Source organism: Schistocerca gregaria, chromosome 4 (assembly GCF_023897955.1).
Source record: "Schistocerca gregaria isolate iqSchGreg1 chromosome 4, iqSchGreg1.2, whole genome shotgun sequence".
In the NCBI taxonomy this organism is placed as follows: Eukaryota; Metazoa; Arthropoda; class Insecta; order Orthoptera; family Acrididae; genus Schistocerca; species Schistocerca gregaria.
In genome coordinates, this window is record NC_064923.1 from 728,292,832 (window position 1) to 728,308,971 (window position 16,140).

Sequence of the window (16,140 nt, forward strand, 5' to 3'; positions counted from 1 at the left end):
CTTCCTCAGACGAGGTGAATTTTATGTTTCCCAGTCGCTGCTTACTCCTTACGATCCCTCTCTTGTCTCTCGTCACTGCTGTGTCCAAATAATTAAGGCCACTTTCGTGGCATTCTAACAATATATGATAATTCAATAGACATGTTTCCTTCTGTTCATCGGACAACACTTTTGGGACTACCTTCGCGCACACATTTCCCAGCTTTAATTTACATCTGCAAATGCGACTTCGGCATACTGCAATCCTCTGCTATCATTATTACGCTCAGGTGTCGATCCCATACAAACCTTTTCGCACTTTCTCTACATTTCCCAGCGTTTGCGACGTTAGTAGACACCCGACACACCTGTTCTCCTTGAGGCTTTCTCGACCCTTAGGAAACGTCTTGTGCCATTGGTAAATTCTTGGCTGAGCCACAGTTTCTCAACTTTTCTTTGAAAGTCTCCTGAATTAGCCCCATCGTATCCGAGCAAAAACGTGATTGTGTATCGATGCTCGATTCACCAATAAATCTTGAATCTTGATGGATCACCAAAATACACGACACGCTAAACGCGAAACTCTTTCTGTTACTGTCCAGAGGCATATGGACCAAGTCGTAAACGTTAGTTGGACGCCAACACCCTTCTCATCATTGAAAACCACATCTCTCGAGACCTTTTGTTTTGGAGAACATTAATCTTGAAACTTTTGGGGGAAGTCCTGTAACATCTGACATACTCCAGAAGAGGCAAAGGAGGATGTGGAGAAGCATAGATCTGCGTATAGTGGTGCACATACTGAGCAATTGGATACTTAGTTTTTATATGTAAACTAGCCGACTGCCCATTCTTCCAGGAGTATGTATTTGTTCCAATCTTCTATTAGTCTATTTCTCCCTTCTCCATTTCTCTGCCCAGTACTCCTTCATTCCACTCTTTCCATCTCCTCCACCCGTGTTTCTGTCCACTTTGTCCACCTCCTGCTCTTTTTCCATCTCACTGTGCCCCTCTGTGCATCTCTTCCTTCTCCGTCTCTCTGGCACTCCTCCTGCCTCTGTCCATCTGCCTCTTATCCCTCTGTCAAGTCCCTCTTCCCCATTTAACTCAATCTCCTCCACGCCCTCTCTGTCAATCTCCTCCTCCATTTCACTCTCCTTCTCGTCCTCCCCCCTCACTCCATCCATCTCCTCTTCCTCTTCCTTTCTGTTGATCTGTAAGCCTTTCCTTTCTGTCTTCATCTCATTGTCTCCCATCTCTCTGTCCATCTCCTCCTTCTCCCCCTCTATTTGTTCATCTCCTCCTACTCCACCCCTCTGCCTTTCTCTTCCTCCCCCTCTGTTTGTTCATCTCCTCCTACCCCATCTCGCTGCCTTTCTCTTCCCCAACTGTCTTTGTCCAACTCCTTGTGTTCCTTTCCTCTGTCCAGCTCCCCTTCTCTGCTCTCCCTGACCACGGCCTGCCCCCCCCCCCCCCCCCCTCCCGCAAATTTCTGTTCATCTTTCCTCCAATATGTACTATCTCCTCCTTCCTCTCACTCTCTGTCCATCTCCTCATCCTCCCTTGTCTCACCACTTTATCACACTCACTCCAATAGGAGTGTTTTCCCAAATTGTAACTAATACGTTTACCAAATCTGAATGAAATCGATCCAGGTCTTTGGGATAGGCTTCTTACCAGTGGTTTTGCTCACATAGGTGAATGTCATATATATTTCAGAAATACGTATCATGGGTACTTCATACATATTTATACATTTATTTCATCTGTATATCGAGCGATTTCACTGTGCGGTTTCATTTTCATGCAGATCAATGTCTGTGACGTCGTATCTCTTAAACTACGTGCTACACAATGATAGAATTTTTCAGGTACATCCGGTATTATAAGTGTCTATCTGCGAAATGTGTTCTGAATAGAATTAGTAGTAAAGAAGTAATAAACTGAAACATCATGCATGGTGCGGAAGTTTTTCCCCCGTCTCAGTGTTTGTCGTCACATCTCCTGCAATATCTGTCGTACAATGGTACATTTTCATAGGATCATACAACCACAGATATGAAAACTGTCCGCGAAAAGTGCTGCGAACAGAGTTAGTAACAAAGAAGTTCTAAATTAAAATGTCTTGCATGATGCGGTAGTTTTTCACGCATCTCATTGTTTATGACGTCGCACCTCCTGAACTAATTGTCGTGCAATGACAAAGTTTTCCTTGTATATTCGGTGGTATACGTTAATACTACCTGCGAAATGTACCAAAAATATAGATAATACTAAAGAAGTAACAAATTGAAACGTCATACTTCATGTCGCAATTTCACTGTATGAACAGCGAAAACGTACTACTCGATAAACTTTTTGATACCTTTCATCATCTAGTGGGGGGGGGGGGGTCATTAGTGAGGGGAAAAGTTTCGTAGAGGCTTCAAATTACGTATAAAGTTTGTTGCAAGTCACTAAGTGCTCTCACTCTCAAAGATTTGATGCCCGAAGTATGGGTATTCGCGCGTCGTGGCCTACACTGCTTTTCCACCCCCAACCCCATCCCTTTGACAGGTAGGCGGTTCTTACCATGACAGCGATTCTTTCCAGGCAGTAAATGATATGTGCACCAAGTTTGGTTGAAATCGGTTAAGTGACTTAGGAGGATATGTGGAACTTACATCCAGTTTTATAACTTTTATAGATTTTCATTTGTATGATATGCAGAGTGCCCGTAAATTATCTTTGTAGCTTATGACTCTGATAACTTTGTAACTATACCAGATGTCATCAAATGGTTTCTAACATAAAATAACTAATCTAATTTTTTGTTACCTTCCAGGTGACGCAATTTCGAAGCAAAGCTGGACGTGAAAACCTGATAAAACGTGGACGCCACAGGAGAAAGCTCAGTGTGTGGCCTGGTTCATACAGACGATGAAGCGCAACGAGGTTATCGAACAAGGTACAGAAGACAAACACCGTCTCCACCTACTGTTCGGGCTTGGCGCACGTCGCTTGTGGAAACAGGTAGTGTTCTCCCTAAAAAGGGGAGAGTCGACCGTCTGTTTCAGACGCAACCGTTTACAAGGTACGGCAAGCGTCTGCGAGGAGTCCAACAACGTAGATGCGTGCGGCGGCCAGAGGGTTTAAAATGATACGATCAACGATGTACAATATTTTGCATAAGACGTTACGGCTATATTCCTCAAAGGTGCAGCTCCTTCAGCTATTAAAGCCTACGGACAAACTTCAGCACGAAGAGTTTGCAGTGGATATGCTAGGCAAGATTGACGCAAACAACACATTTTGGAAATTATTTGTTTCTTCGTTTAGGTAGCGTTTAATGTATCCTGAAAACTGAATCGACACAACTTTCGTGTATGGGGTTCACAGCATCCTGTTTACAAGTGAAAAGGAAAGAGAAAATCCAAAGATTAACGTCTGGTGCGGAGTGATGCACAGTTGCATAACTGATCCATTCTTTCTCATCGAGTCTGCTATCAACGGTGGTGTTTTCCTGGACATGTTACAAGAATTTTCTGTATCACAATAGGAACACCTGCAATCTGATGCCATGTTTAACAAGGATGCGGCAGCACCCAACTGGTCCGGAAATGTTCGTCAATTTCTGGGGGAAAGGTTTCTGAGGAGGTGGATTGGATGAGGTGGTCCAGTCTGATAGCCGCAAAAAGCCGCAGACATCACACCTCTAGACATCCGCAGCTCGTGGTCTAGTGGCTAGCGTTTCTGCCTCTGGATCACAGGCTCCCGGGTTCGATTCCCAGACGGGCTGGGAGTTTTCTATGCCCGTGTACTGGATATTTGTGAGGTCTTCATCATTTCATCATCATCATCAATCGTGATAGCGGTTCGATTGGAATGTGTAAACATTGGACTGTTTAGAAATTGGGATTTCGTATGGGCAGTGATGATCGCGCAGTTGAATGCCCAACAAACCCACCCGACTAGACTTCATTCTCTGGGAATTTTTAAAGGATCTGGTGTACCGAACCAGTGTTAGAGACCTACAGGACATTCCCAATATTTTTGACGTGACACCGTGGAGATCTTGAATCGTACCTGAGAGAAATGAAATTCCAACTAGATATTATCTGTGCCACTAAGGGTGCACACACTGATGTTTACAAATGAGGAAACAAAACTATATGACTTATAATATATTGATAACCATTTATTAATATCTGGGATAATTTATTGTTGTTGTTGTTGCGGTTTTCAGTCCTGAGTCTGGTTCGATGCAGCTCTCCATGCTATTCTATCCTTTGTAAGCTTCTTCATCTCCCATTACCTACTTCAACGTACATCCTTCTGTATCTGTTTAGTGTATTCACCTCTTGGTCTCCCTCTACGATTTTTACCCTCCACACTGCCCTCCAATACTAAATTGGTGATCCCTTGATGCCTCAGAAAATGTTATACCAACCGATCCCTTCTTCTGGTCAAGTTGTGCCACAAACTCCTCTTCTCCCCAATTCTATTCAATATCTCCTCATTAGTTATGTGATCTACCCATCTAATCTTCAGCATTCTTCTGTAGCACCACATTTCGAAAGCTTCTATTCTCTTCTTGTCCAAACTATTTATCGTCCATGTTTGACTTCCATACATGGCTACACTCCATACAAATACTTTCAGAAATGACTTCCTGACACATAAATCAATACTCGGTGTTAACAAATTTCTCTTCTTCAGAAACGCTTTTCTTGCCATTGCCATTCTACGTTTCACATTTTATATCCTCTGTACTTCTACCATCATCACTTATTTTGTTCCCCAAATAGCAAAACTCCTTTACTACTTTAAGTGTATCATTTGCTAATCTAATTCCCTCAGCATCACCGGACTTAATTAGACAACACCCCACTATAGTCTTTGCTTTTTTGTTGTTCATCTTATATCCTCCTTTCAAGACACTGTCCATTCCGTTCAACTGCTCTTCCAAGTCCTTTGCTGTCTCTGTCAGAATTACAATGTCATCAGCAAAACTCAAAGGTTATATTTGTTCTCCATGGATTTTAATACCTACTCCAAATTTTTCTTTTGTTTCCTTTACTGCTTGCTCAATATATAGATTGAATAACATCGGGGATAGGCTTGTAACCCTGTCTCACTCTGTTCCCAACCACTGCTTCCTTTACGTGCCCCTCGTCTCTTATAACTGCAATCTGGTTTCTGTACAAATTGTAAATAGCCTTTCGCTCACTGTATTTTACGCCTACCACCTTCAGAATTTGAACGAGAGTATTCCAGTTAACATTGTCAAAAGCTTTCTCTAAGTCAACAAATCATAGAAACGTAGGTTTGCCTTTCCTTAATCTTTCTTCTAAGATAAGTCGTAGGGTCAGTATTGCGGCACGTGTTCCAATATTTCTACGGAATATATATAATTTAAATGTTTTGAAGTCTTAAGTTGTAAAGAAAATTTATGGACAGCCTGCACTTTGTTGACCTAGTGGAAGGAGGACTTCTAAGACATGGTGCCGAATCGTCAAGTCGGACGGGCCACGCGGAAATGCGGCCTGCAGCCCGAGAGTAGGTTGCAGCCGAGCCCTCTGGCACGTGAGCCCGTGGCGGCGTTTGGCAGCGAGTGCGTCGTCCCGTGGCGGCCGGCGGCTTGGGGTCGCGACCCACAGCCTGCCAGCTGAGGCGTGCCTTGCGCAAGGCTGGCGGGCAGCCAGCGTCACCACTCCAGTACACTCCAGCACCTGGCCGTGCCGTGCCGCGCCGTGCGAAGCACTCGCTGGCGGGCGTGCGTGTCTGCGCCTTCTAGCGGCTGCCGCCGTTCAGCACCGCGGCCCGCACGCATCCTGTGCAGCCGGCGATCCTCACGCGCGACCAATTCGTATCCGACGAGGTTCCATTCCGATTTTCTAGTGGTGGACATCGTCGAGTCCTCCTTTCTCGCCAAACACGGGCAACTCAGACTGAAGCCGAAAGTTTCACAGATGTCAAGGCGATGTTGCAACACAGAGAGAGAACCGTTTCGCGCCAGCTTTACAAATGAGCAACAGGGGGCCTGAAAGTAATCGTTAAATTACTGTATTTCGAGAGAACATTATCACTCCCCAGGGTGCCTATTCTGTATCTTTCTGCCACTGTGTTGATCGTTTCGGTACTCAAGAGCACCGAACGGTCTAGTACTCGAATTAGAGCCCCTGCATTATTCAGTATGCATTTCGGTAGCGACACCGTTCGGGTCTAGAGTACTGAAGCGCCGTTGTCTGTTCGCGTCGCACAAGCCAATCAAAAGCAAGTGGCCGCAATCCACGCATGCGCACTGCAGGGTGCACGGCGCCACAAAGCGGATAGCACACGACACAGGCGACCTGTTCTTCCAAGTATCGAAAATTGCGTTCAAGTTGCCATAATGCATGACGCCGCATTCCATCGAGCTGACGTGCCCGCCTTCATCGCTCTTGACTCCTCCTTAACAGTATCAGGCGCAACATATACATTTCCATGATTCTCAGCTGAAATGATTAGAAATTTTTACAGTTTCCCTGACGGCATATTTCCAAGTCTGTATTTGACTGTATTCTGCAGATTCTCGTAAATGCCACATTATGTCATCTTACTATCATTCACACTGACATCGTGTTTTGGATTTTACGTTTCTGAAAATGAGTTAGGAATAGTGTGTAGTACCACATTGTACTAACACATCTATAAAAACACGCGAAAAATTGATTCTAAGAGTTTTAAAGAATAAGAAGATAAACAGAATGTGGTTAGAACTCGCTCCTGGAGATCCAAATGATTAAGTAGCCCACTTCTCAATACGATACGTCAAAGGTTTGGGTCTCAAAAACAAAATGAATGAAAATGTTTCGTATATGGTGCTACAAAGTATTAGGGCGGAGATCTTTCGTCTCTGTCTACTGTTGTAGAGGATTCGATCGTAGATAAATAATTGTGACAAGCAAGTTTATCAAGATGACTGCTGCTAGTTACATCCCCAGTAATTTAAATTGTGCTCTTAGATTCCTGTCTAACCGCATACTCGGAAATCGCTGCATATTAAAAAAAATGGTAAATTATTTCTGAAAAGAAAAAAATATAGAGGTCACTGTCGGTTGTTTCACTCACAGCAATTTCATCTCCAGCAGTTTCATATTTCCCGTTTTCTAAACACACAGAAATCACGAAATCATCACTGAGGAAGTGCGCTCTTACATGTAAGTAATAGCGAATATTACACGAAAATGGAAACTTACACGAATAACAATGTCTCAGACCGTGTTGCATATATGAAGAGGAAAAAAAAAAAATTCACTCATCCGTGCGAGAACCCGTTTCATTCTATGTCGCATTCTCATACGCTATCCATTTGGCCATACAAAATGATAGCTGTCAATGCTCAATTCCTGTTCTATAGCAGAGAGGAACATAGGCTGAGTTCGTTGCCAAACGATGCTGCGTAAGTCATAAATGCGTGATAGTTTGGAAGGTTTTCAATATCAGGCATCACATGATTGCTTTCCATTGTTACTTGATAGTTGTAAACACGTTTCGACAGTTACTAATTAAACCACTTGTGGGAAAAACTACACAAAGTCACTAGTAACGTTAGCTCACACTGGTGTAATATACGTAAGCACAGCCAATATCTTGATATTTAATGATCTTTAAACTCTCACTTGCATAAAAGTAACACGTATTTTGAGAGGACATTGACCGAAATCTTATTTTTTGGAGGTAATCATTCACAGTAACAACCTAACCTAACCATAATTCTAACAAAAGAAAATAGTCTATCTGGTGATTCTTTAGTAACACAATCACTAAATCTGAAGCTAAAACCGCTAAATATGTTTAAAACAACAAATTATAGGTGTATATGAACGACAGCTCACCGATCGCCAGGGCCACACCGAAATTCAAAAAGGCCTTGGTACAACTGTCGTAAAATCGTTGGGATGACCGTTCGGTAACAGGTCTCAGAAGCTTACTGAATAGGATATTTCGATAAGGAACCGAAAATGACGTCACTACCGAGACTAAGCTACTACACCGATCGGAATGAACGATACAGAATAGGGACCCAGGATAGCCGAACGAGTTAAACCGCCCGCTTCCAGGGCGGGGGAGCCCCGCAGATTCCGGATGGAATCCGGCTAAACAACGGGTACCAGTGTGACAGTGAGCCCGGAAGTCGTGTTTAGGCTGTTTTCGACATCAACGCAGGTGAATACCGGATTGGTTCCCTCATCCCGCCTCAAATACACGATTCGTAGACACACTCAACTACGACGTCCCATTTGACCATTCGATTGCGCTAGGCGCAGATAGAGTGGGTTCTCCTCCTCAGAGGAAAGCTGGTAGTACCTTTAAAATGCCTCTGGTAGTGCTGACCCAGTAGTATAACAGTAGTCTTTGTACTGGTACCTGTGTGTCCACCTTTTTAGAGCTGGTTGCGTGACTCGGGTGTTAAGTACAATATGTCAAATCGAACACCTTGAAACGTCCCCTTCGAACAATTATACAAAACTGACACACAATAGTTTTTAGCGCAACGCAATCTGACTTTCAATAATCCGTACAAGAGAATGGCCCTGACTAACATTAACCTATATGTTTCACAAATCACTTACCTCACAAAAATCTTCGTTACTCGAACTACTGCAATACAGCAAGCGCCACTACCGCCAGCTAACTAAAAGATTCAAACTACGGAAGTCACTAACTACTGATAGGCACAGTTAGCAAATGAAAGATTTTAATAGAGAACAAACAATGTATTTACCTTTATAGTCATAATATATTTATTAGTTCATGACAACAATTCTTACAAATTTCAAAACTCCGCCATCTCTCTCCCCACGTCCACCACCGCTGGTGGCTCACCTCCAACTGCGCAACGCTACGCGCTGTTAGCATCCAGCTGCCGCTGGCCGACACTACAATGGCAGACAACAATGCAAACTAGCGACAGACTGCGCACAGCACAGACAGTGATTTTTCATACAGAGCGCTATGTGGCGTTACCAATAAGAAAACCTAAACAGCCTACTTACAACCTTTCAGCCGTCTAATTTCCTAACTGTTATTTTATTTGGCTACCAGTTTCGGCTATTAAACACGCAGGATTCCAATCTCGGTTCTGGTCAAATGTTGGTAGATGCGATCGCTGTATCAATCAGAAACCTACAGACACCAGTGTCGCCCCTGTTTTGACAAGAACGAGGTTGGAATCTCCCTTCACGCGTTCAGGCAATTTTAAGACGGCGTAGCAAATCGCTGAAACCAGTAGCCAAATAAAATAACAGTTTGGAACTTAGACGACTGAAGGTGTTTGATTTGACATTTTGTAAGAGTATCGGCCTGGCACTGGGTGGGTCAAGTGCACCAGAAAGGAAGGAACAAAACATCGCCGTTATCATCTTCAGTGTCAGGGAACGTGCCATATTGGTGGCATCTCTTCTTCTGTCTTCCATACTTGCAGAGACCTGATCAAGAAATCTGTGATAGTAACTACCATTTCGCAACATATTCATTCCTCAGTGAAATTTATCACAAAAACTGACCGTCCTTTGAAGACTAACAGATTATTAAGTGGAATTAATTTTAGACATATTTGAAATGAGATCCCTAAGAGGTTCTCAGTGCCGTAGAGATGTAAAGGAACTGCCATAGTACACTGCTCTGCAAAACTTGAGGAGGAGACAGATAAAGTAGCCGGCCGCGGTGGTCTCGCGGTTCTAGGCGCGCAGTCCGGAACCGCGCGACTGCTACTGTCGCAGGTTCGAATCCTGCCTCGGGCATGGATGTGTGTGATGTCCTTAGGTTAGTTAGGTTTAAGTAGTTCTAAGTTCTAGGGGACTGATGACCTCAGCTGTTAAGTCCCATAGTGCTCAGAGCCATTTTTGAACCATTTGAACAGATAAAGTAACATAACATACTAACAGCTATGTGGAAACAAATGAAGCTGGAGGAGCGTGTTACTACAGATCCTCAAATTGTCAACAGAAAGCTGGACGTGACACGCCGTGCGTCACTATAGCGTCAATCGGGGCTTGTCCCGCAACACGAGACAGTTGAAGAACCGCGAAAACACAGTGCACGTCAATCAGCGAAATTTACAAATTTGTGATAAGTTCCTATGGGACCAAACTGCTGAGTTTATCGGTCCTTAGGCTTACACACAACTTAGTTCAAATTAATCTAACTTACGCTAATGACAACACACGCACATAAACATGCCCGAGGGCGGACTCGATCCTCGGACTGGGGAAGCCCGCAACACGACGTGGAATGGACTCGAATAATGTCTGAAGTAGTTGTGGAGGGGACTGACACCATGAAGCATTCAGGGCTGTCCATAAATACGTAATAGTACGAAGGGTGCAGATCTCTCCTGAATACCACGTCCCAACGCATTCGAGATATGCTCAATAATGTTCATTGCTGGGGAACTTGAGGACCAGGGGAAGCGTTTAAACTAAGAACAGTATTCCTGGAGCCACTCCGTAACAACTCTGCATGTGTAGGGTGTCGAATTGTCATACTGGAATTGCCCATGCGCAATGCACATGAATGGATGCAGGTTATCAGACAGGATGCTTACGTACGTGCCAACTGTCAGAGTCGTATCTAGACGTATCAGGTGTTCCATATCTCTCCAATTGTACATCCTTTCTCCCCCCCCCCAACAAACACACCATTACAGAGCCTCCACCGGCTTGAGCCGTCGCCTGCTGACATGCAGCACCCATAGATTCATGAGGTTGTCTCCATACCCGTACACGTCCATTCGCTCGATACAATTTAAAACGAGACTCGTCCGACCAGGCAAAATGTTTCTATTGATCAACAGTGCAATGTCGGTGTTGACGCACCCGGGCGAAGCGTAAATCTTTGTGTCGTGAAGTTATCAAGAGTACACGAGTGGGCCTTCAGCTCCGAAAGCCCATACCGATGATGCTCCATTGAATGGTTTACACGCCGACATTTGCTGACAGCCCAGCATTGAAATCTGCAACAACTTGCGGAAGGGTTGCACTTTCGTCACGCTGATCGATTCTCTTTAGTCATCGATTGTCCCGTTCGTGCAGGGTCTTTTTTCCGGCCGCAGCGATGTTGGAGATTTGATGTTTTACCGGATTCCTCAGATTCACGGTACACTCGCTAATTGTCGTACGGGAAAATCCGCACTTCATCACTGCCTCGGAGATGCTGTGTCCCATCGTCCGTGCTCCGACTATAGCAGCACTTTTCAGCCCACTTAAGTCTTGATAAGCTGCCATTGTAGCAGCAGTAACCGATTTAACAACTGCGCCTGACACTTGTAGATTTATATAGACGCTTCCGACCGTAGCGCTGTATTCTGCCTGTTTACATATGTCTGTAGTTGAATGCGCATACCTATACCAGTTTCTTTGGCGCTTCAGTGGATTTATTTTAGTAAGAGTTGGTGCAGCACTGAATCGAAAGCTTCTCGAAATACTACGAAAACGCACTCCACGCGGTTACCTCTGTCAGTAGCTCTTAGAGTTGTAAGAGTAGACAAGGCTCCATCCAGGTTATCAGGAAGAAATGTAATATTTTACATTAGCATCGGTATGAATGCGCAATAATATGACGTACACTAGAAAGCTATGGTGTACCAGTTTATTTCTTAAGGCCGACTTAATTTATCCACGTCTCACGTCCCCATATTGCACTGCAGAACACTGGCGCTCTGTAAGAATGGTGCGGTTACTGTAGTCATTCCGCAGTGACAAAGGAACGCTAGGAATTGCAAGATCCAGGTATCTTTGGCAGGGCAAGGACTTTTTTTATCTCAGGAGCGTGAGGAGAGTTGAGCTATCGCCCATGGCGCCTCCAACGCCCCCCTCCCCCCACCACCACCCCTTACGTCGGAGCAAGCAAACCAGCGCGTCTTTCTGGTCATCACATCTCGCGTTGTTGAATACTCCTCCTCCCCCTTCACTTGTATTTCCATTATTTCTGTGATCTTCCATGACTGAATTTTCCATGTGCTGCAAGCTATCACGTCTCTTGGTTTATTCAGGCTAGTCAAAAACATCATGATAATGCGGCCATTATGGAACGTCGAGTAGAGAAAAACTTTCAAAATAACCTAGGTCGGAAGTGTGGAACTACCGCCATAGAACAACAGCCAATCAGATACGAGAGCGCAGAAATGTGGGCATTTAAACCTTTTATGTCAAAAAAAGCCGTTAGTAATGATTTCATTTTGGGAAAGGAAAGGTCCAGACCAGTTGCAATGGCAGATTTCTCTCTTTTGATATTACAAATATACATATCAATATACGAGTACAAAAAACTACGAAGATTATAATACTCAATCAAGGAACTCATGAAGCTATAAACCTTTTGTAAATTAACTTAGGATAAAATTATTACAAATTTCATGACAAAATACACAGAAACAGGCGGAGTCGCTTTGAGAAACGCCTGTAGCAGGCACAATAGCTGATTTTTTTTCAGCACACTGGAAGAAAAATTTTTCAACTCTTCATTACTAACACTTAATAAGATCATTATTTAGTATGGATATGTAAATGATTCCGTTATGTTAATTGGTGGAAATAATACAGACATACAAGAAACCCACCAAGCATGTAACAACTTACACCCCAAAATCAGATTTACGATGGAAACAGACAACTATCTTGACCTCAAAATTAGCAAACATAACCACCACCACAGATTCTACAGTTACAGATATCCTACCACTACGGCAATCGTCTACATCTGTCATCCGAAATCACAAAAGCATGCATACTTCCACTCACAGATTAACAGACGAATCAGCTTACGCCAATAAAAACCAACAGAACAAAAGAACTGGGGATACTTCGTTATATACCATACGGAAATGGTTTTGACCCAGACATAGCAGCAACATTCTACAAAAGACACACGAAATTCGAACACAACAGAATAAGTAACGACTAGAGAAACCTCAATTAAAGGAAGAACAATGTACGTACCTACAATTTACATAGGACAAATATGAAACAAGATAAATGTACTCTTCAAACCAATGCACAAACGAAAATATCATAACAAAACTGGCTTCTGGCAAGACTAAAATGTTAGAATAAACCAGTTTTGGAATGTAAAAATCATTTCTTAAATTTCATCAGTTTCTCTATTGGCCAAACACGTCGCAATTTTTGGTATTATCTTCAAAACAACACGCCAGAAACAGCGACAGTAATCAATCTAACTACTTTTTGCATCTGCACAACACAGCTCGCAAAATTGAGACTGCATTACAAATACCACAGAAAATACCGCGAGGACTCACTATGAAAGTACTTGAAGACAAGAGACTACACGAAGACACAGATCTGGAGACTTTATTGACATACGGGAACACAAGGAGGATAGTATATATGCACAGCAAAAAAGACTCAGACTAAAGATTTAATTCACAGCGAAGTCCATGGCAAAATCCAATCAGTCAAATACAGAATTGTCGTTGGTTTGCTAATTATACTTTGGAAACTGTCAAATAAAAGTCAAATCGTACTTTACAATAAAGTATCAAATAAGTGTCAAAAGGTATCCCATGCGTTTATAATTACTCCACGTCACGTAATCACTACGAATTAGGCAATGCAGTCTACTATGCATTCAGTATGGGCGTCAAATCAAATTAAACGTAAGTACCTATGTATAATTATTCACTTGGACAATAATCATATATGTAGACAGTCTCACCATTTTTGTATTCGCGGGTAACTTAAGAATTACAATGAAGATGAAACAGTTGTCATAAAAAATATTAAACTAATTGCAGCTAGTCTGGAGCTTTCCTTTTCAAACTCTCATATTATGACGTGTACTATGCTGCGGTCCCAGCCGAAAGAAAAATAATTATTTCAGTTACGTAGTTTTCAGGGAAGTGTATTGTGGTAAACGTGACTATTAATTAGGCTAGTAGTACCACACCGTCATTAGTTTGTTGAAATAATAAGCTGCACTGCAGAAACAGGAAGCTGATATGTCACATTTCAGGTGCACTGTTATTAATAATAAAATTTAAGGACTAGGTTTTCAATTTTCTGCTAAAGTACAAAGAGCTTAAGCGAGCTTCTGACAGGTACAGTACAGCTGTAAATGTGTACTATGACAATCTCGAAAAAGTAAACGTAGACCTAATTTTAAATACTATTTTCCCTCAAAATGACATTTTTTTACAGCAAATGCTCGAAATTATTGCCTCCTGCATCGCTACAAAGTTGTCAGTGTTGCAGAAAGACAACAGCATCGTAATAGGGGGAAAACTGCTAGTCACACCCAAAGACGTTCGCTTGTTGAAAAAAGCTTCTCCCTCTCATCGCTAACTGGCTATAGTTTTATGACCGCCGTTGCTTAATGGTGCATTTCGACGTTCCCTAGCCTACTCAGCCCTTACTATGGGGTTGTTTTGCGCCACACTCCCCGTAGTGCATCCATTCTAACGTCACCGATCTCGGGTAAATGTGGTCGCCGAACGAAAACGTAGTATACTTACTCCGTAATCAACCCGTGAATATCTCAACCAGTTGCGGTAATAAAATATCAAGATTTTAAAGTTTGCTGTCTAGCATATGATATAAGACAGTGCTACTATTGTTGGAATAGCAGGTTCGTTGGAGAATCAGTGTTGTACAGAGGTTGGAGCAATATATGGGAACACCGCGAGAAGTGCACTCTGGAACGTAAATACAGATGCTACAAAAACCGTCAGGTTACGTTGTTGTATTTCATCACGGATGGCACCTGTGCATTGTTCTCAATGCGTTGCAAGTATCAATCGTGGTCTGAACAGCGTTCTCTATGGTAGTCAGTTTATTAAGTCGGGGCTATGTGAATTCGAAAGAGGGCAAATTGTTGGTGTTCGTATGGTTGGTGCTCCCGCAATCACACTAGCTGAAGTCTTTGGTGCTTCAAAGGGGCATCGCATGGAATATTTATGTCGCATATAGGTAAAGCGCAGAGACGTCATCTGTTACGTCACAGCGCGGACGCAAGTGTGCGTTGAGTAATGGTGACAGACGGTCATTGAAGGGAACTATGACGAAAAATATCGGACAATATCTAGAAAAGGGACTGCAGAAATGAATGTCGCGCTTACGAAACCTGTCAGCCCCAAAATAACACAAAGGAAGAAGCTCCATAAACAGGGAATGGCACGGCGAGCTGGAATTACAAAATATTACATCATTGATGCAAATACCCGCCATAGAAGTAGGACTGAACAGGAATGAAAGAAAGTCGTTTGGTCATTTCAGTCTTCTTCAACACCTTTTCCGTTTTCTGGCCCAGTTTACGGCCAAAGAGTGAAATATGGCGGGCTTTGGTCAGGATTTGGGAAGCCATATAGTGGTATTGTGTGGGCTCCATTGTTACTGTAACAGGTCGCATTACTGCCAATGATTATGTGGCTTTTTGCCTGATCAGGTCAATCCCACGGTATAACATTTGTTCTCCAATGTCGATACTGTATTCTAAGACGACTGGGAACCTGTTCCTACAGCTCGCATTGTCCAGGGCTGATTTTATGAGCACGAGAATGAATTGTTGCCTGTTACAGATATACAGCACTTGCTGAACGCTGGCAAAGTTCTGCTACTACACTGTATATACATACAAATTCTGTAAAAGTAGGTGATTTGTTACCAAATGTTGATGGCAATGGAGGCAGACAGATGGGTGTTAACAACAAAGCCAACTATAATAACGCAAGCCAGCACCCAGCGTCACGCTTTGAAAGCCGCGAAGGTAGGCGAGCGGTCTGAGGCGCGTCGCCACGGTTCGTGCGGCTCCCCCCGTCAGAGGTTCGACTCTGACCTCGGGCATAGATGTGTGTGTTGTCCTTAGATTAAGTTAGATTAAGTAATGTGTAAGCCTAGGGACCAATGACTTCAACAGTTTGGTCCCATAGGAAGCTACCACAAATTTTCCAAATTTTCGCTTTGAAGTAGCTGTGTAACCTTCCGTGCACCATCTGAAGATGAGCCTGACAAGGCTAAAAAATGTGACTGGTTGCCTTTTTATGTATTTATATTAATTTCAACAGCTCCTAGCTATAAAATTTGATTTACTGTGTTGAACAAATAAGATTATCGATCTAAATGCGTATCTGTTTCAAATTCTGAAGGTGGCAGGGGTAAAATACAGGGATCGAAAAGCTATTTA

At 43.1% G+C, this 16,140-nt stretch overlaps 1 protein-coding gene across 2 annotated transcripts in view; it reads right to left on the minus strand.

Annotated features, from left to right (window-relative positions):
- Window positions 1-16,140, minus strand: part of LOC126266758 (atrial natriuretic peptide receptor 1-like) — a 1,377,759-nt gene that overhangs the window by 1,056,159 nt on the left and 305,460 nt on the right. The window lies entirely within an intron of this gene.